Raw genomic sequence first — 20924 nt, forward strand, 5'->3', positions numbered from 1 at the left:
CCTCGCCCAAGTGAGAAGCTATGCCAAAGTGCAAACAGAGCATCCATCTCATGTACAGCTACAAAGTCTACAGCGACGATACGTGCATCGAGAAAGGTAATGAACGATGGCAGTAGTGTGTACACAGCTAAGCGCGAGCCATACCTACAGCTACATTTGATGATTACGCACCTGTTTTGTCACAGTACCATGCAAGTATATATGTGTTTTGAAAGACTGGGCCAAGACCACGCACGCATGCAATGGCACATACCACGTGACCTAATCAAAGTACATACGGATACATAAAATAAACTAAATGAAAAGTCACGCGATTTATGGGACGGGCAAAAGGTGTACACCGCCTACGTGATGGTCAGGAGTTCTTGAATCCTGGCGGTTTCCTCGGCCAGCTGGACAGCGCAAACTTGATCGTCAAGGGAAGAACACAGTCTCCCAGTGACCGCGGAGGCTATCGCTTGAGGCTGCGTCCTCAGTGTTGCTCCTTATCCTTCGACATGCCCGTAGCATGTGCTCCAAGTGGCTCTAGAACCTCATCTCTCGCATTTATCTGTCTTGCTATTGTCTTGGTAAACGAGGTGTGCCATCATCGGGTTCGGATAAGTTTGAGATTACATGTAATTGCCACGAGTTGATAGGCTGCATTTCGCGTGACTTTTGGTAAGAGGATTAATGAACATATTTTCAATTCGTATAGTGCTGCGTGCACGGTGCCATTAAAACTCGTCATGCTATCCTCTCACTCCCTCTCCTTTCCATCCTCGTTATCGGGAGACGCCTAGGGTAATATTGATCACGACTCAGTAACCGGGTAATTAAAAGAAATGACACATTGAGCATATTAAGTAACGGTTCGATTGACAGTTCGGTGTGCTTTAAGCGTGTTGGATGTAGGTGCGCCGATGCGTGTGGGCACGTGCCTTATTTCGTCTTTGTGCTTCTTCGTGCTTAACCTCCTCAAAAAGTGGGCCATAATAATTACAAGCCTCGATCGCTATCCCGTGAGACGTCATTGTATATGTTGAGGCTTCATTTCATAAATTGTCATGTTTTCTTTCTCTTTTAGTACACCAGAATAGGAGGCACACTTCCCGGCACTTCATACACTTCGCCGGCTAGCGTATACAGAGGTGTTACACTATATAAGCCTGTTTGATAGATAGTATGCGTTCCCCGCAAATAGAACCATCGCACATGTTCACCGAGACCACGATATCGACTTGGCCACAACAGCCGTATCATATCCATACATGCGAACATTCTCTTCATGAACGTAGGGAGACAGTTTTACTACATATAGGACTTTGGTTTTCGACAGTTGGTTGATATTTTGACTTTTGAAGAGCAGGGCAAGAGACATAGACAGAGAAGGCCTAAGCACGCCCATGCTGTGCACTTGTGTCTTCTGTGTCTGTGATTGATCGCGTTGATCTTCATAAGACGTAATCGCTACATATACACCCAACACAAAGGTGCGAAGCCAGGGCGTGGGACGCCGGGCACATGCCCACACACGCACCCTCTGTCGAAACCTTGTCCAGCGTAGCATACACTTATCATAAATTGACGCATGAGGGCACTCTCTTGCAAAAGCCCCATTGTCCAGACATGGGGATCTTGACTTACCCCGTCCTCTTCAAAAACGATTCCTTGCTCCGCATACATTCGACACGAGCAAAAAAACAAAAAAAAGTTATCTTGAGGCGTGCCGCTTTCTTGCATGGGTCGCACTAGAGTGTTGCCAAAGCGCACGATGAACCACGAAGTGCGTTTATGGGCTACCGCACCCTAGAATTTCACTGCCACACGTGGCGTAACTATATAGAAGACGTGCACCGAGTGTTTCATGCATACTCAATCAATCAAACGACCTCTTTTTGAAAGTATCGAGGCGGGAAGGAGCAGCGGACTTTATTTCTTTATAGCGTTTAATATAATGTTGACCAGAGAGAACTGTGGCGCCGCGATCATTCAGTCACCATGGTCACGATGGGTAGTAAGCAGATTCACCGAATCTTCGTGCTCGCGGGTTCATATGCTCCTGTGGCTTTGTTTACGCTCCTGTTTTGGCGCTTGTTTTGGAAACGAAAAAAAAAAAAAGAATCGATAGCTGGGAACTTCGTAAGTTGATTTCAATTCGACACCTCCCCCCACCACCCTCATGAAAAAATAAATAAAAAATGGGAGAGGGGTATAACGGGGTTAAATGGAATTGCTGAACACTTGCTGAACTTCATCCAACGACGAAGAGGCTCCAGATCTCTCGGAGCCAATCGGAGCTGAAAGAGTGAAGCGTAGAAAAATTTATGTACTACCCATCATTCCCGTGACTCCCGTGAAGCGCCACGTGGCAGATTCCACAGACGCTCGCTCCAGATTTCCCTCTAGTGGGTTTTTAGAAAACTTTGGGATCCAATTAAAGTAGTGGTGGCCGCAGACAACGCCGACGCCCCCGGTGTTTGAGTGGCGTTTCAGACAGTAGCGTAGCACGAAATTACTTTCGGGAGAGTGGTTCAACCATACTTCACGTATACGAATTCGTGCGTGCACATGCATGCATGTTTGCAAAAATTGAAAATATTCGGGAGAGAAGTTGAACCTGCCAAAAACCCCTTACCTTACCGCACTGGTTACGCCATGGTTTTCGGTCATGTTTTTTTTTTTGTTTTCAAGATTCACGTGAAAGCTATAGGACACAATTAAGGTAACGCGCGGCTCCGTGGACATTCTATGAATCGTAATGACTGTTCATCACTATGCTGAATCGCACGCGTGCTTCTCGGAAGCGGCGTCGAAGACTGTTCTCGTAAAACCACGCGTACACTGAAGAAACTCTCCTATGCATGGACCTAATAAATCTAAGAACAGCGCAACAGACAAGGACCAGCGAAAGACACACAGCGTAGGGCCACGATCGGCGATTTTGCTTGTACCGAACACGCAACCACGTCGTTTCCTCCAAACCGAGTCTGCGTAGTGGATTTCTAGGAAGCCAAGCTTCCTGCAAGTTCAACGAATCGTTTATCTCAGTACACCTGCTCAATGCTCGCTCTGATGAGAGCGCGCTTGGAGCGCTGCGCGTGCTTCGGAGTAAGTGTCGCAAAGTCGAGCGCACCAAACGAAGTTGCAGTGTTTGTACAGCGTACAGGTGGGGAGGCGGAAAAGGATGGGCTCCGAGAAACGAGATTAAGAAAAAATGGAGAAAAAAGAATAAAGGGAAGAGGCGAGAACACGAGGAATGACATTGTACGGAATAGATACGTGCTCGCTTGAAAATCAGCGAAAAAAAAAAAACAGCAGCGGCAGCAGTCGGGACGACCTCTTCGATCAGGTGCGGTTCCTGGGAAGAAGGCGCGAGGCCGATTGAAGTTTCGGATCTTGGAACGGGCGCGCTTCGGCGATGGTGTGGCAGTGTAGCGGCACCAGAGGCCCGCGGGTGGTTCCGTTATCGGGACTTCCTCGATATCATCGGCGGCGAACGGGGATACTGATTTCCCTCTGTTGATACCTTGTAATGGACACGTAGGGAGCGGGCCTTTCCTGGCAATCATGGGAGGGAACATTCTATTGGATGATTTTGTATTTTCCGAGAAGGCAGATACTTTTCTTTTATGCTTTGATGTGGGTGTTCTCGCAGGGTTACTAGTCAAAAAGTGTGCGCAAAAAAAGAGGGAGTGTTTTTCGTGTTGAGGAAGGTTATTTGAGCGTCCCTTAGGCCAAGTTCAATCGATCGATCGATCAATCAATCAATCAATATATGAATGAATGAATAAATCAGTATATATATATATATATATATATATATATATATATATATATATATATATATATATATATATATATATATATATATATATATATATATATATATATAAAATTATTTATTCTTTATTTGTTTAATGACTTATTATTCTATCTATCTATTAATCTATTAATCACTCATTCATCACCTGGGATCCCACTCACCCATAAATCCGCTGTTACATAAATCATAACATAAAAGCATTAATGCAAACGCACTTACATACCTCCAACCCCACCCCTTTCAAAGTAAAATTTTGACTGCGTACCTCACTTTCCTGTCATTCCTTTCTTCCCTGTTTCCCACTACTCCACTGAGAATTATGCAGCACGCTTGAGACATCATATCCAGACTCCCCTCTCTTTTGTCTCTGCACTAAACGTTGTATTCTTTTTTTAAGTGACAATATTACTTGGAGGCATCATTTGAAGAACAAATGTAGCTCTAAACCTGAAGCAGTTAAAAGAATGTATATATAAAGTGATCTCATAGAGAAGGAGATTTGAGGGAGGGGGAAGCGTTTAGTGTAAAGCCACAGGTGCACATTGCTACAACAGTAAGCTCAACTGTATCGCCACTGATAACATATGGCGACTATGCTTCGGCAGAATCATCATCATCATCATCATCATCATCATCATCATCATCATCATCATCATCAGCCTGACTACGTCCACTGCAGGGCAAAGGCCTCTCCCATGTTCCGCCAGTTAACCCGGTCCTGTGCTTGCTGCTGCCAATTTATACCCGCAAACTTCTTAAGCTCATCTGCCCACCTAACCTTCTGTCTCCCCCTAACCCGCTTGCCTTCTCTGGGAATCCAGTTAGTTACCCTTAATGACCAGCGGTTATCCTGTCTACGTGCCCGGCCCACGTCCATTTCTTCTTCTTTATTTCAACTATGATATCCTTAACCCCCGTTTGTCCCCTAATCCACTCTGCTCTCTTCTTGTCTCTTAAGGTTACACCTACCATTTTTCTTTCCATTGCTCGCTGCGTCGTCCTCAATTTAAGCTGAATCCTCTTTGTAAGTCTCCAGGTTTCTGCTCCGAAGCTAAGTACCGGCAAGATACAGCTGTTATATACCTTCCTCTTGAGGGATAGTGGCAATCTACCTGTCATAATTTGAGAGTGCTTGCCGAATGTGCTCCACCCCATTCTTATTCTTCTAGTTACTTCAATCTCGTGGTTTGGCTCTGCGGTTATTACCTGCCCTAAATAGACTTAGTCTTTTACAACTTCAAGTGCACTATTACCTATCTCGAAGTGCTGCTCCTTTCCGAGGTTGTTGTACATTACTTTCGTTTTCTGCAGATTAATTTTAGGACCCACCTTTCTGCTCTCCTTGTGTAACTCCGTAATCATGAGTTGCAATTCGTCCCCTGAGTTACTCAGCAATGCAATGTCATCGGCGAAGCGCGGGTTACTAAGGTATTCTCCATTAACTCTTATCGCTCACTGTTCCCCTTCTAGGCTTCTGAAAACCTCCTCTAGGCACGCGGTAAATAGCATTGGGGAGATTGTGTCCCCCTGCCTTACACCCTTCTTGATTGGTGTTCTGTTGCGATCTTTATGAAGCACTATGGTAGCAGTTGATCCCCTGTAGATTTCTTCCAGAATGCTAATATATACTTCATCTACGCCCTGATTCCGCAGTGTCTGCATGACGGCTGATATTTCTACTGACGGCTAATATTTCGGCAGAATAGGTTTCGCCAAAAGATTCGTGCGAGATTCGCATTCGATGATGCGCGAATTGGTGTGACTGTGTTTGCGAACGTTCGCCTCGCGGTGTGCAACGGGACGCTGGGCGTACAGGCTTGTGCGACGAGCACGTGCTGCTTGCGTTTCCAGCTGACCTCATGTGACACCAACATCCTGCCGGTGGCAGACAGGTGCTACAACAGCGCCGCCTGTAAGTTGCGAAGCCGCGCGCCGGCTGCACCGGATGGAGGCGATGGCGCTGCTTACGCAACGCAGGAGGTTGCGCATTATAGGTGTACCGGCTCCTTCGACGGGATATACACACGTACAGAGCAACAAGGGGCCCGACCCGAACTTACTTGCACTTCATCGTGCATGCTAGTCCCTTTACCGCTGCGGTTGGAAAACGAAGGTGTACAAGTTTACAGCTACAAAAATACTTAAGCTTCATTACAAACGAGACTTTCTCGAAGCGAAGCCTTTAAATTTCTCATATATTAGTGGCGTCGTATAGGCGAAATATATGGCGCCGGTGAGTGTACAGAAACACGGTCGGAAATACGTATTTGTAGGCGTCGTTTTCTAATAACTGATGCCCTCCCTACCGTGGTCTTCTCGCTGATCAGCTGTTTATGATACGGGAGTCTGACCTTTACATCAAGGTGACCTGTAATTTCACGTTGCCAAAGTTCATTTTTGTCTGGATATTTGAACGCGTGGCCGTCTTTGTTGCTTGTAACAGCGAGGGCATTGTTGTGCTGCCAAGTACGTGTATGAATGTCCTCATTCCGACATGGAGGGACGATCCAGTCAGGAACCAGGTGGGAGCATTGCGCAATGAAAAAGAAAGAAAGAAATAAAGTAAGACAGAAAGAAGTACAGACAGACAGACAGACAGACAGACAGACAGACAGACAGACAGACAGACAGACAGACGGACGGACAGACGGACAGACGGACGGACGGACGGACAGACAGACAGACAGACAGACAGACAGACAGACAGACAGACAGACAGACAGACAGACAGACAGACAGACAGACAGACAGACAGACAGACAGCGAAGTAGTACCTTAACCACGCAGACGCCAGCTTCGCTTGTCCCGATTTTTCCTATCAAGCATGAGCTCCAATTTTTTCTTTCTTTCTTTCTTTCTTTCTTTCTTTCTTTCTTTCTTTCTTTCTTTCTTTCTTTCTTTCTTTCTTTCTTTCTTTCTTTCTTTCTTTCTTTCTTTCTTTTTTGCTTGCTTTCTTCCTTTCTTTCTTTTTTCTTTCTTTCTTTCGGCTCTTTCTTTCTTTCTTTCTTTCTTTCTTTCTTTCTTTCTTTCTATCTTTCTATCTTTCTTTCTTTCTTTCTTCCTTTTAATAGAGTGCAGCTCTTTACCTCGCCACAACTTTCTTTGGTGAGGCCACTGCACACACTCGATACCCAAACAGGATTTGGGTTTTGTGTTGGGAACGGTATTTCTCGAATTTAGCGGGAGCCGCAAAGCCTGCGCCAAAAGCTTTGCGTCAAACAAACGTGACATCATTCACTGAAGCGACCGAAGTGACGGCTGACCTAGAATAGGGGGAGTGTTCAAAGTACCGCAGACTCTATTCGAAACCTCTTAACTCCTGCTTGACCCAAAGCGAGCACACACAACGAACTCTGGGACCCCAAACTTATGGGGCCCCTACTCGAAAATTGCCTATTAACGTAAGCAGCCGTGGGAGGCTGATATGTGCAGCTCGGCGCCCGAGGTCCGGGACTAGATCCTGGATTGGGCCAAGAGGGTAGCGGAGACCTACGCCGGGTAGGCTCCTCTGCCGCCTCTATCACCGCGCCTTTTTCTCTTGGGATAAATAAAAATCTTTTTCGTCCTGTCATGGCCAAAATATCTGCCTTCCGTCGATGCATTCGCGTCCACAAACAAGGTAACACGAGCGTCGCCAAAAAGTTATTGTGTCTCCAAAAGAAGGAAAATTACGATAACGACCCTCTATTCACCGAAATTTAGGGCATGGTTTCTTGCATTGCGTCGCATTCCGTATCAGACAGTTTACGCTCGACTGTGCCCTATTTTTCTTCCAAAAATGCATCTTACCGCTTTCGTAAAGCGGCACCCTGTGTTCCTTCAATTGAGAATATTTCATTATTTTCAACAAAAAAATGTAAACATTACAGCAAGGTGCTCGCTTTGCACGTGAGTTTAAACAGCTGGCCGATTACTGTTATATAATGGAATTAGCGGAAGAGCGCGAAATCCTTCCCAACATTTTTTTCTTTACTGGTGCATGCTTGGTAAGGGGGGCCTGAATCTCCGTTAAGTAAACAGTGTTTCACTTTTTGTTCGGGCCTCCTTCATTTCTTTTTGTGCACGCCAAGAAAAATTGAATAAAATTTGAAATTGAAATTGAAAAGGAATTGTGTCTCTCGAGGCTTGTCATAGCTTTCGAGGAAAACTATATATAACCTATATCTTAAAACACTGTTCAAAAATAACAAATATAAAAAACCTTGCATGCCCTTGCGAAACCTAATTCAAGATCACACGGAAACGATCTACTTCCCACAGTAACTCATGTGCTGAAAACTCCGGCCACGTAACTTTGACAGTGCTGCCACGGATCGTGGTCGTGAGTTACCCGTTCTCCCGCTGAGAGGCGTCGCTGTTGGCGTCGGCGTAGCCGATAGAGCGAGCGAGGACGGAAGAAAGTGAACGTGGAGTCTACATCATGAACCACTGGCCTCTTACATCGCTTTCTTCCTCCGTCACGATCGCTGGCGCCTCGGTCGGTGGTCGAGCGCATACAGAGCTAACACGTAATAGCCTCCGAGATCTCGGAGGCTATGGGCACGCGCAGTGTGACTGCCTTCGCTTGTCGTAACGGGACTGTCGACGTTTCGCTTGGTTCGCTCTCCCTTTCTCTCCCTTTACTTTACTCTGGATCCCTTTCTCTTTCAACCCCCTATTCCCCAACCCCAGTGTAGGGTAGCATACCGGATACTAGCATCTGGTTAACCTCCCTGCCTTTCTTATTTCTCGTTTCTCTCTCTCTCGCTTGGTTCGCGACGGCTGCAATGCGCAGAGTGGCGTGCGTAGCACTCGAACGTTGGTAGTTTCTGTGGCAATATGAGACGAATATCGCGTTGTTACAACTGCGGATAGCCAAAACTTCAAACATACTCGGCGCTGACCCGGCGTGGATCTGCACTTAAGATTAACACTAGGCAGTATCGCAATCGTCGGAGAACGTTTCTTGCATGCACTTCGATTCATTTTCCACGTAGCTCATTAATGCTAGTTCTATCGAAAGCTACAAATAGCACCCGCCACGCTTTCCTTGCATTCATTGTCTGTTGGCTACGAACGGTTAACGCCGACTTCTCCTGCATACACACGCACATTTAACGATTAAAAAAAAAGAAGTGTCGAATCTTCCACAATCTCAAAGGAATTCAAACAAGAACAAAACAATGCGAAAAAAATCTTGGAAAGGGGAAATGTCGAACTATTCAAAGTCATTAACGGTTCTGTTGCTCACCCTGTATACCCATCTCTCTCTTCGTGACCAGCTTTTAGGACTGGCCTTACAGATAGGCAGCGAAAAATATGCTTAAATAGCTGTTCTTCGAAAGCTCACATCATCCTGGATATACCGGCAAAGCCCGAAGACAATGACTCCTCTGTTCACCTCTCGCACAAAAGGCTGACACTTCGGCTCGCAGACCCCGAAGATAACAGGAAAAGCTTGTTAACTCGTCTACACCTTTCACGAAATTGTCTGTTATACAGGAACTAATTAACTCCGTCTCGCAGTCATTGATCTCATGAAAAGAATGAAGCCCTCTTTCATTAGCAAGAAAAAGCAACATATTATATGACTAATGAAGCAAAAAAAAAAAAAACCCAGTTGTAGCCTGATCGCCTCGAGGGGTGGATAGTGTATAACAAAATACAGAACTGGGTTATTATTTTTTTTTCAAAAAGGACATTTTTGAGTATGTGTTCCCAGAACCCGTACTTATGAAATGAGTTACTACACTTTTACAAAAACAGTGCTAGTTTGACATTGGTGCCACCTATAGGCTGACCTCGTGGCACTGTCACCGCGGTATAGTGTGAATAGGAGGTATACGCGGCGGGTATACAAATGCGCACAGCGGCGCTTCGTTGTGAGCGGATGCAGCCGATTGTCAATGAATGAGATGCACTGACAGCAGCTCACTGGTAATAGCTACGCTTTTCATAGCCGAATAGATGCACGAAGCCCATCCAACGTTACTATTAGAAGTCAGAGAAGCGCTGTCTGCCAATGAAAGGGTACTTACCTTCGGTGACTGGGCTTTCGCACTATATTTTATTTATTTATTTATTTATTTATTTATTTATTTATTTATTCAATACTGCAAACTCGAGGTCCAAGCAGGGTGGTAATATATATATATATAAATATAAATAAAATAGTTGCGAAACAAAACGATAAAGGAAGAAGAAGGTTGTTTGGTAGGTTAGTTCATTTATCACATGTATTAGTAAGACAGTTCCATTCACCTATGGTTCTCGGTTTATATGAACGTGTTTAGCATTTATTGCACCTACCTCGCACTTATGCAGCATGACTGAACCATTTAACTATTTACTTATTGCTTATTTGAGTGAAATAAAGAAAGAAAGCCCGTATACCTGTGCGATGAGTTCAATAGTGCTATTGAACTCGCAGCTGACAATGCACGAACAGTGCACACGAAAACGCATACGCATTTTTCTTTTATTCAGTTCTACATGACATGTCAGGCGGTTGATAAGTTCAGTCAGAGAAGCTACGTGGCTGACAGAGCTTCAGAGCCATGGAGACGTTTAACGCGTACTCACTTGCACGTACTCTTTAGTAACAGTACAAAAAGATTACTGTTTAGCACAGAGCTTTCATCGATTAATCACGTGCGTAAAAGTGATGCAACAAACATCCAGTTACTTCATAGAATCGGTACGTTTTCTTCAAAAGAATAATTTCTTTTGCCTTCCATTAATTTATAACAACGTGATACAAACACCCACAATTAGGTAAAAAAAGGAAACATTAAGCTTTGCGTGCAAACATACAACATAAACTTAAAATGCATTGATTTTGAATGACAATACACATCACTCACTGATTTCTTAAAATGCATGTGCAGCAGGGCAAGGCAAAATGCTTCTGTAAACTATGTTAGGCATACGCACAAACGGTTAAACTTGCGTAAGCATAGCACAGCAAGCTGCCACTTGAGGATGTGCGTGACGTACTCTCACATGCAAACACGACGTGGCTAGCACACGAGTGTTGAAGATTGGGCGAGTTGGTTCGTCGTACTTGAACAGGTAGAGCGCATTACGGGGAAGAAGAAACGGCCGAGCAGACCGACACAAGAGGACTGAGAGCGCAGTTGGAAGTTAGCGCTCTGTCCTCTTGTGTCGGTCTGCTCGGCCGTTTCTTCTTCCCCGTAATGCGCTATACCTGTTCAAGTGGCTAGCACAGGGACATACTTGATGCGCTTCAACCAGAAGCCGCCAGAGGACTCCGTTTGATCTCGCGGCCAATAGAAATAGCCGTAAGAAAAAGCTTTACTCAGTCGGCTCGTGTCAAAAAACCGGCCCAGGACACTTTCAAATGAAAAGCTTTGCAAATGTAGACAGTGTTTGTAAATACTGGCTGAGGTATTATTTTCTGTAGTTATAGATTAAAATAATATGGATGGTGAAATAAACACGAATACCAAACAAAAGGTCCCTAAAGAAGAATCACAGCATATCCTTGGAGTGAATGATGATGAGTGGGGCGAAGCGTCCGTCAGCCCGTCCGTGCTTCCGTCCGTTTGTTCATTCTTGCTTCCTTCCGTCCGCGTGACCATCCGTGCGTCCATCCATTCGTCCGTCCGCCTGTCCGTCCGTCCATCCATCTGTACATCCGCACCTCCGTCCATCCTTCCGTACGTCCATGCGTCCGTCCGTGCGTCCACCTAATGAAATTTCCAAGTACCACCATCTCCCATCTCGCATCCCCTGTGGCACATACCTGCTCTAGAGCGGGTATGTGCCACCGGTGGCTACGTACGACAACAAGGAAGGAAGGATAGACCCACACCTTAAGCAGCTTCGCTCCTAAAAAAAAAAAACGCCATGCTGTGTGGAAGGGGCAGCACAGTCACAGCGAAAGCTAGAAGAGCGGCCTTTCAGAGCCTTTTCTAAACACTCATTGGGTAACGTACTGCTGCAAGCACACTTGCTTGATACACACTACGGCATTAATAATAAAAATTTTGGGTAGTAGGCCGGTATTCACTATGCTAATTTTCGTTATACTTTTGGGAAGCGTGGTATCCGCTAAACACTTGCAAGAAATTTAGTGCCAATTGTTCATGCAGTGGCTGACGACGATTAGGAATTATACCTGAAGTGGGTATGTGCCACAGTTAATAGGTGAACAAGAACAAGCTTTTGTAACGGGTTGGGGCATTGGACGACCCACTCGTTACGCTATTCGCATTTTGCGACGACTGGTTGTTATTTCACTATTTTAAAATGCTTTATAAATCGTATTAACGCGATTGCTTTCCCGACATCAAGCCTGCCTGAGGCAAGTCTGCCAACAAGCAACAAGCACCGGCGTGGCTCAGGGGTAGGATACTGGCCTGCAGCCAGCGGACCCTGGTTCGAGCCCTTTTTTTTAAATTTTGTGCCATGTGGTTATGGACACTGGTGGTGGCGGTGGCAGCGGGCTTTTGATCTCATAACAGATTTCGCTGTACAGTGTCAAATTTTATGAAAGGGAACACGGGAGTGCGTGGCCTGCGCGCTATGGCGGCTGCTGGCAGCGCGTTCAAGTGGAAGCGAGAGCAACCACAGTCTCTTTTCGCGTCATCTCGCGGCGAGAAAAACAACCATTTGTTGCTGATATGGAACCAGCGGCAAGGTTGCGACCCCCTCCCTCTTCAAAGCGATTACGCCAGAGCTGGTAATCGCCTTGAAGGGGTAGAGGTTGTAAGCTCACCGTTCTATATCAGCAACGAATGGTTGTATTACCCGCCGCGAGATGACGTGATAAGAGACTCTGGTTGCTCTCGCTCCCGCTTGAACGCGCTGCCAGCAGCCGCCGGAGCGCGCAGGCCACGCATCGCCATGTTCCCTTTCATAAAAATTGACACTGTTTAACAGAAGTTGTGCTCCAGAAGTTGTGTGTCGCCTTCTTGGTATATCGTCCCCGAAGTTTGCGCTACTTAAACGTTTTACCTAAAGCTGCCATTTGAAACAATGCATGTTCCATATGGATCATTACTGAAAATAATTCGGGGTCTGAGTTCGAGAAGCATATTAGCCCCGATCTCCAGAATGGCTCAAATCTGGACGCCGATTGTGGAATATACATATCTTGTTTTGTGGTTATGTTTCAACGCGTAGTGACCAACCACATGGGGTGCTTCACGAAAAAAAAAAAAATGTCCTAGACCCGTTCCGTCTCTGTAGCTTACCATTAGAAAGCGTTATTAATAGCAACATGCGAGGCAAAATGAGAGTACAGTTTGCGTGGTCAAAAGCATTTTAATCTTTGTGGAGCCTCGGGCCGCTAGCGAAACGTCCGTGGGCCACAGCAAGCGCGCGCGTTTCAGACCACTTCTGTTGCTGGAACTCCGTCGGCATGTGTCGCCACATCGCGGCCGCGAGCGGAGTGTATATCGGACTTCCTGAGAAATAAGAGGAACGAACACAGGAGCCTGCAGTGCCTGCCCTGGTAGGTGTTCTGTGGGCGGGCCCGCAGTGGTGTAGGTGGGTGGTAGTGGTTACAATGAAGAGGAAAAAGGCACCTAATTTCTGTCTGCCTTCAGGCGACACGGCGCAGTGCCTTATAGGGGTGGGGGGAAGGAGGGATAAAAAGAATAGAAGGAAAGTAGAAGCAGAAGAAGACAGCCAACGAGAGGAAAAAGAAGGAGATAGGAAAGTGGGGATCCGGTCGAAGCAGTCCAAGGGCGGGGTGCCACAATGCGAGAGCTACACGGCATCAGGAGACCGCGGAGGGCGAACCAGTCGGCGGGAGCTACGCTGAAGTCGGAGATCGCGAGGGCACAACCGTCCAGCTTGAAATCCTGCGAGCGAATCCGGTGTAGGTGAGTGCCGTGTGTGCGGTGCCTGCGTGCGTGTCGAGATAGAGGAGTGAGGGGGGAGGGGCGTTCGTCGTCGACTGCTCAGTGTATATGACTGTGGCCGCCGGCGCCGCGCGTGATAGATGATGGGCCGACCAAAAAAGCGTCACCGACGACATGGCGCTGCCCAGAGCAAACTGCCGCTGTCGCGGTGTGCGGGCTCGGACGTGTGTGCGACTGCCACTACGCCTTCGCACGCCACGCTACATACGTGGTGCGCGTTGCAAGATAGCGATGGCGCGCGTAGCCCCGGCTCGAACTAACGGCGCCTCCGAGATTAATAACACCAAGTATACCGCCGAGATGGGGGCCAGGCCCGACAAAAAGCGCAGCCGCCCCCGGAGGGCACGGGTAGTTTAAAAAAAAAAAAATGATAGGCGCGGAGGAAACGCAGGGCCGGACGTCGTCTGCTCCCGGCTGAGATACGCAGACGATACCAAAAGCAGCAGCGTTGATCTGCGCCGCTGACCTACGCCTCTGTATGCTAGCGTCCATTAGAGGAGAGTTTTCTTCTCCTATCCCCCGAGCGTAGAGATTTTCTCCACCTTAAAGCGGCCCCCGAAATGGGGCCATAAATATGGCTCCGAATAGCTCACCGGCGGCAGCAGTTGGGCGTGAAGATGAGGGGAGAAGTACAAGAGCTTAGCGCGGCGCCTCGGCGAAAGGCGGCAGCTAAGCGATCACGGCAACATATAGAGTGATAACTGCGGCGCTAACCCGCGCGAGCTTTTGCTCTATTACAACGAGCCAACATCGGAAGCGGCTTCCACCGGCAACGGCGAGAGTCTTTTGCAAGACGCCGAGAAAGAGAAAAAGGGTAATTTTTCGCTTACGAAAAGAAACAAGAAAGATTACCAATAAAAGAGCGCAATCCTTCCGGGGCATTGTTCTGCGGTGACAAAGCGCCTGTCGCAGCACCGGCACTGGCTTGCTTATACGCCGGCGGGTGCGAAGAACATCGCCGAAGAAACTTTGGGCGTGATTGATCGCCAGTTCGCAAAGGCCTGTTCGCCTCGCTAACGAATGTGCCGTGAATCAGTGGATTTACCTGATTTGGGCATTGTGCTCTGTGCGGAGATGGCAGACTTTGAAAAATAGATCGCTCGCTTCTCCTCGGAAACTCGGAACGTGGCTCCGTCTTTTTTTTTTTTTTTCATAAGTTTCCTTTTCACTTTAGCGTTTGTTTGCACGTCACATAAGGATAAAATGTGGACGGCAGAGATATGGCATATACGCATATGCAATAGCCGTTTCGGGTCATCAACATACTAAAAGCCACCGGATGCAGAAAACGCAAAGCAAATAACTATACTTAATCGCTTTTTTATATACGATTATTATATGCGTGACAAAACAGTCGTAGCTTCAAAACATCAATATACAAGGATAAATGGCTTAGGACGAGTCACTAGAGCGTAGTGCATGTAAATTACTTTGCATAACCACGTAGTGAGGTTGCTCAAGTGCACATCCTATAATTTCGTTATTTTGCTTGTCGCAAGGTAAATATGTTCCTCATGGGCCACTCGAGTGTCAGGAAACACTGATAACTTCGCAGTTTTGAAAAGTGGAACTTTTTGTAAGTTTCGTCACTAGAATGTATGGAAACCACTCCTCCGCACCTTTGAGAAAATTAGGCTAGTGCGCGCATGTGACACCATCTTGCCATTTTAGGGGCGAAGCTCCTTATAGCAACATTCGTTCATCCCTCGTAGCCGTTGTAGTGTGTAAGGAGTATAACATTTTGACCTCCAAGGTGGTGCCGGTGAGAGATTTCTTCTGTGCGTTGTTGATAAATAAAAAAATAGTGCTCAATGTACATGCCAATGGCTGCTAATGGGGAATAAGAAACAGGAGCATTCGGCTTTTAGTTAACGCGCACGCTGCGATCCCCATTAGCAGCCATTGGCATGTACATTGATCACTATCTGACAAGAAAGGGTTGTTACGCTATACTCGCTGGGTGTAACCTCCTTAGTTTTAGAAAGGTTTAGCGAGCGTTGAGCCGCAGTGCCATAAATACAATGAACTATTATATACCATGAATGAACTCGAGGTGACTATAGGTGAGAAGTAGATACGAAGCAGAAGCCGTAAGAAAATGTGCGTGTGCCACCTCTCGTTTAGTCCTTGGAATGTCCGCTGGACGGCGGTGCTTCTATATGAGGAATATATGATGAAAAGATGCGAGATAGTGGTACTTGGAGTGTTGTATAGATGGACGAACGGACACACAGACAGATGCATGGATGGACGCATGAACGGACGCAGGGGCGGATGCATGGACGAACGCAGGGACGGACGCATGAACAGACGCACGCACGGACGGGCGGATGGACGCATGGAGGGTCACACAGACGGACGCATGGACGGACGGAGGCAAGAACGAATGAACGGACGATTGCTTCGCCCCACTCTACATCTTTCACTCCGTGGATATGCTGCCATTTTTTTTTGTTTTTTTGACACGGCAGAGGCGTCCAGGTCGATCTCAACTCTTCAGCGATGACGCCGGTCTTCAAAAGATACACAAGATAGACTATATTAATTTCATTGCTATGCCTGTAATTCACTCACTCACTCACTCACTCACTCACTCACTCACTCACTCACTCACTCACTCACTCACTCACTCACTCACTCACTCACTCACTCACTCAATCCCATGTGGACCGCGCATCTCCCTGGATGCTGGTTTATTCGCGCAAGCTGCACAACCACACCCAAAGTGTGTTCTCACTGACCATTTCTTCGTTTTCTGTATGTTGTTCTTTCTCCTCCATTTCATCCACCATACATTCCTCCTTTCCGCACCCATACGTGTGGGATGGTCAACCGAACAAAAGCTCGGTTAACCTTCTTGCCTTTCGTCCCTCTCTCTCTCCAACATTAAATCACATAACGGCAGCCACTCGAGCGATATTAACGACTCCTGGTAAGACTCGACAGTTCATTTAGTGACGCGCGTGTCTCAGCTACAAGTGCGCCAAAACCGGAAGAACGTAAACGTGGCCTCTCCTGGCAAAGCTCTGTATAGTACTTGTATATATACACCATACACAACTGCAGCGGCAAAGGCTGAGGCGGTCAGTCGCCGTGAGCGCTCGGGTCTCAGTGGTCGCGAGACCATGACGCTTCATTTGGCGAGCTCGTCGAGGCCGGGAAACCTTCCGCTCCATTCGGCACGTGAACGAGGCCTCGGGAGTCATTCGTGACGTACGGTCGGGTTTGCCCGCACACTGCTCGCCTCCGGGGTCGCACGCAACTCACATATGCAGCTCTTTCAGTTTTCGGTGTGTTTCGACACTGCTTATCTGATTACTTTCCTTTACTTTTATTTCACGATCGATGCTCGTTTTGACCCAACGAGTGATTAATTTCAGAAGTCGATTCCCATGGTCGCCATTGATTAACGAAGCGACCCGGCGGTAACAGAGAAAAATGACCGATAAATGAACGTATATGTTTATATATATGTACGCAATCGAAAAAGTTATGCTATATAATTCGTGCACCCAGTGATATGTCTACACACGCCGTGTCTCAATTCGTGCGATCACCTTTGAAATGAGCCACCGGAGATACATTTTCATGACCCGAGATTTCCGTTTCTGGCAATGCTGTTTCAGTTCTTGACAAATTAGCTTCCTTGATCGCAAATGAACACTGCTAGCTGCCTAATATGAACGCACATAAAGAGCTTCACTTTTTGTTTTGCTGAGCTTGTATAGATATGAACAAACGCGTGCACGTGTATGTACGTATACGCCCTGCTTCTTCTTTTATTATTATTCTTCCTGGCATTAGATAAGTCGTAAAACAAGCTTCACCACATCTTCGCATACATGTCACAAAACTCGATCATTAAAAAAAAAAATGTAGCTCTCCCTTATTCACGTGTATAACACAAATATATGTTTCAATGCGCATGCATGGTGGCTCCCGTTCCGGGTTCCCCCTCACTCCGTCTTGACACTGTGCTACCGCGTTGGATTTGGAACCTTGTGGTGGCGCCGTGTTCCATATAGTGGATCGATGCACAGCAGCTGCGCCTCGAGTCTGAAGCATAAAAATGAAATTAGGAAGATAAAAAAAGAGACCAAAGAAGGCAGTGCACGTAGCCGGCGTGTGCTCAATATAGCGCACGAGCGTGAAGGTCGATTCGCCTCGAACAGCGTTTTCGGAGGATGGAGGCCTAAAAGAACGAACGAACGAACGAACGGCCTGTCTGTCTGTCTGTCTGTCTGTCTGTCTGTCTGTCTGTCTGTCTGTCTGTCTGTCTGTCTGTCTGTCTGTCTGTCTGTCTGTCTGTCTGTCTGTCTGTCTGTCTATCTATCTATCTATCTATCTATCTATCTATCTATCTATCTATCTATCTATCTATCTATCTATCTATCTATCTATCTATCTATCTATCTATCTATCTATCTATCTATCTATCTATCTATCTATCTATCTATCTATCTATCTATCTATCTATCTATCTATCTATCTATCTATCTATCTATCTATCTATCTATCTATCTATCTATCTATCTATCTATCTATCTATCTATCTATCTATCTATCTATCTATCTATCTATCTATCTATGCATCTATCTATTTATGCATCTATCTATTTATGCATCTATCTATTTATGCATCTATCTATTTATGCATCTATCTATTTATGCATCTATCTATCTATCTATCTATCTATCTATCTATCTATCTATCTATCTATCTATCTATCTATCTATCTATCTATCTATCTATCTATCTATCTATCTATCTATCTATCTATCTATCTATCTATCTATCTATCTATCTATCTATCTATCTATCTATCTATCTATCTATCTATCTTTTTTTTTTTACGTTTGAATTTGGCACCGAAATTCGGCAAGTGAACGTCATTTTGCATTCACGAATTTCAGTCTTTGCATATTTTGGCCTCGGTGGTTCCAATAAGTTTTTTTTGTTTATGCTTAGCTTGCCAACTTAAAACTTGTGCCCTTTAGAACACGATGTAAGTGATATTTGGCGACAAACGATTGCGCCGTCTAAATCGAAGAGGACGCCGTAAAAATCTACGACGTGAAGCAAACTTCATGCTGGAAATTCATAGCCCTGGGTCACCACTTGTGTTTTCTTATTGAGCGTTCACCTTCTCGACGGCAAAGCATCTTCTCGCAGGAAAAAGTATTAATTTCAGTATTGCGAAATGCTGGTTTAATAATTAGAGAAATATTGCTTTCTGCTTCAGTGCAGATCCCTTTGAAGTAGAAGCGTGCTTTAGTTTGTTCTAGCGCTGCGTTCTGTCCTAGGGTAGTAAGTATACCCGTATTCTATACGTTGATTGGTATGAGTGGTTGAACGTCTCAAAACCACCATATGATTATGAGAGACGCCGTAGTGGAGGGCTCCGGAGGTTTCGACCACCTGGCGTTCTTTAGCGGCCACCCAAATCTGAGCAAACGGGTCTACATTTGCGCCTCCATCAGAAATGTAGCCGCCACAGCCGGGATTCGATCCCGCGACCTGCGGATCAGCAGCCGAGTAACTTAGCCACTAGACCACTACGGTGGGGCCGTATTGTATACGTTAACGACAACGATGTTTCCCCAAAGCCGCATAATATATCTATCTCACGCGTTCCCTGTGTAACCCTAGTTGGTGGGGTGCCCTTATCCGAATGACTGTACATAATAAATGGGCAAAAAAAAAAAAAAAACCTTGGTGATACCCTCAGTACAGGCGCGACCACTCGTTTCCTCCATTCCGGCATATTATATCTATATATCTTCGCAATATCGCAAGCGCGACGTGTAATAGGGCACGCATTTTGATGGCTCCAATATGGGCGGGATTCAGCTATTATCGGCGCTACAGGGGCACCACGGGCGGCATATCCAAACGATGTTCGTTCACACAGATCAGCAGTGTTCTAGGCGTGGCTCCGTGAGCCCGCCTGCGTACGTATGAGGATAAATTAAATATTCAAAAGGGAGGCCACCCGCGCGCCATTTTTTATGACCCATCACAGAACGCACGTTTTTTCGAAAAAAAAAAAAGTGGCGCTGAAAAATGAGGTCACGGGATCGTTTTTAGCCGGCCGAGATCAGGTTGCGAAAGGAGCCCTACGCATGGAATAATTTCTCCCCCTTTTCTTTTTTGTTTAATGAAATCCTTTAAAGCTTTGACCACATCTTATTACTTTTTTCGAGTTTCGATACCGTGACCTCCATGTCGATGCGTATCATTCCTCACACGGATATGCAAGCAGGGTATTAGAAGGAGATTTACCGCCATCGCATATGTACCTATGTAGGCATATGCAGTATGTCACGCATCATTGGGGATGTCGAAAAATGTTCATCGCGTAGCGCACGTCTCGGAAGATTTAAGTGTATACATCAGGCTCACGGAAGTCCATGGACTTGTGAGCATTGAACGAGAGTACAAGGAGAAAGCGAGAGATGGCTTTAGATTAGGTGGAAACACAATAAATCAGCCTTTTTTCCTATATGAGATAGATAGAAAACGCAATGGTTCATATGTGTATCTAGCACTTGCTTGAGCGAAAGAAAGAAAGAAGGCAAGAAAGAACTTACTATAAAAGAAGGTGTAGAGGTCAGCCGAAAGTTTGTGCGCTGTAGCTATTGCTACTCTGCAGAGGAGAAAAGAAGCAAAAAGTGATGGAGATAATGAAAGGGACAGGAGCAGCTGGGTGGGGCGTATGTAGAATAACCACGTGAAACAGTGCTTCATTAAATTCTATATAGAAGACAGTGTGCGCCTATGTACGACAATATGCTAAGAGAAGTAACAGCCGGGCGTGATCTCCTATTATATTGCATATTACTAGCAACGTGCTTTCCGCGTTCAACACGGCGCAGTGTCGAAGCGACCACCGTAATGTGGGACAATATTGGATTTCTTGCTGCAAGCGTTGGCTGATATTATGCCGGATGTAGTGCTACATGATTTTACAGTACGGAAGCGTGGAGAAGTGCCGACATCGCTAAGTGACATCTGCTGCAAAGCATGGTGATTGTACAGTTTCAAGATATGGAATTTTGACCGAACCACCAAGTCACATGCTCCTTTGAACTATTAGACCACACTACCATACTTCAATTAGAATTTTATTCTTTTCAAATAGTGGCAGTACAGTGAGAAAGAAAGTATCCCGCACAAGCAAAAGGTGACCGAAGTGCTTTGGTTTGGACAAGTTCGTAAGACATCTGCGCAGTTGAACAACAAGATAGAC

Source organism: Rhipicephalus microplus, chromosome 1, assembly GCF_043290135.1.
Source record: "Rhipicephalus microplus isolate Deutch F79 chromosome 1, USDA_Rmic, whole genome shotgun sequence".
Taxonomy (NCBI): domain Eukaryota; kingdom Metazoa; phylum Arthropoda; class Arachnida; order Ixodida; family Ixodidae; genus Rhipicephalus; species Rhipicephalus microplus.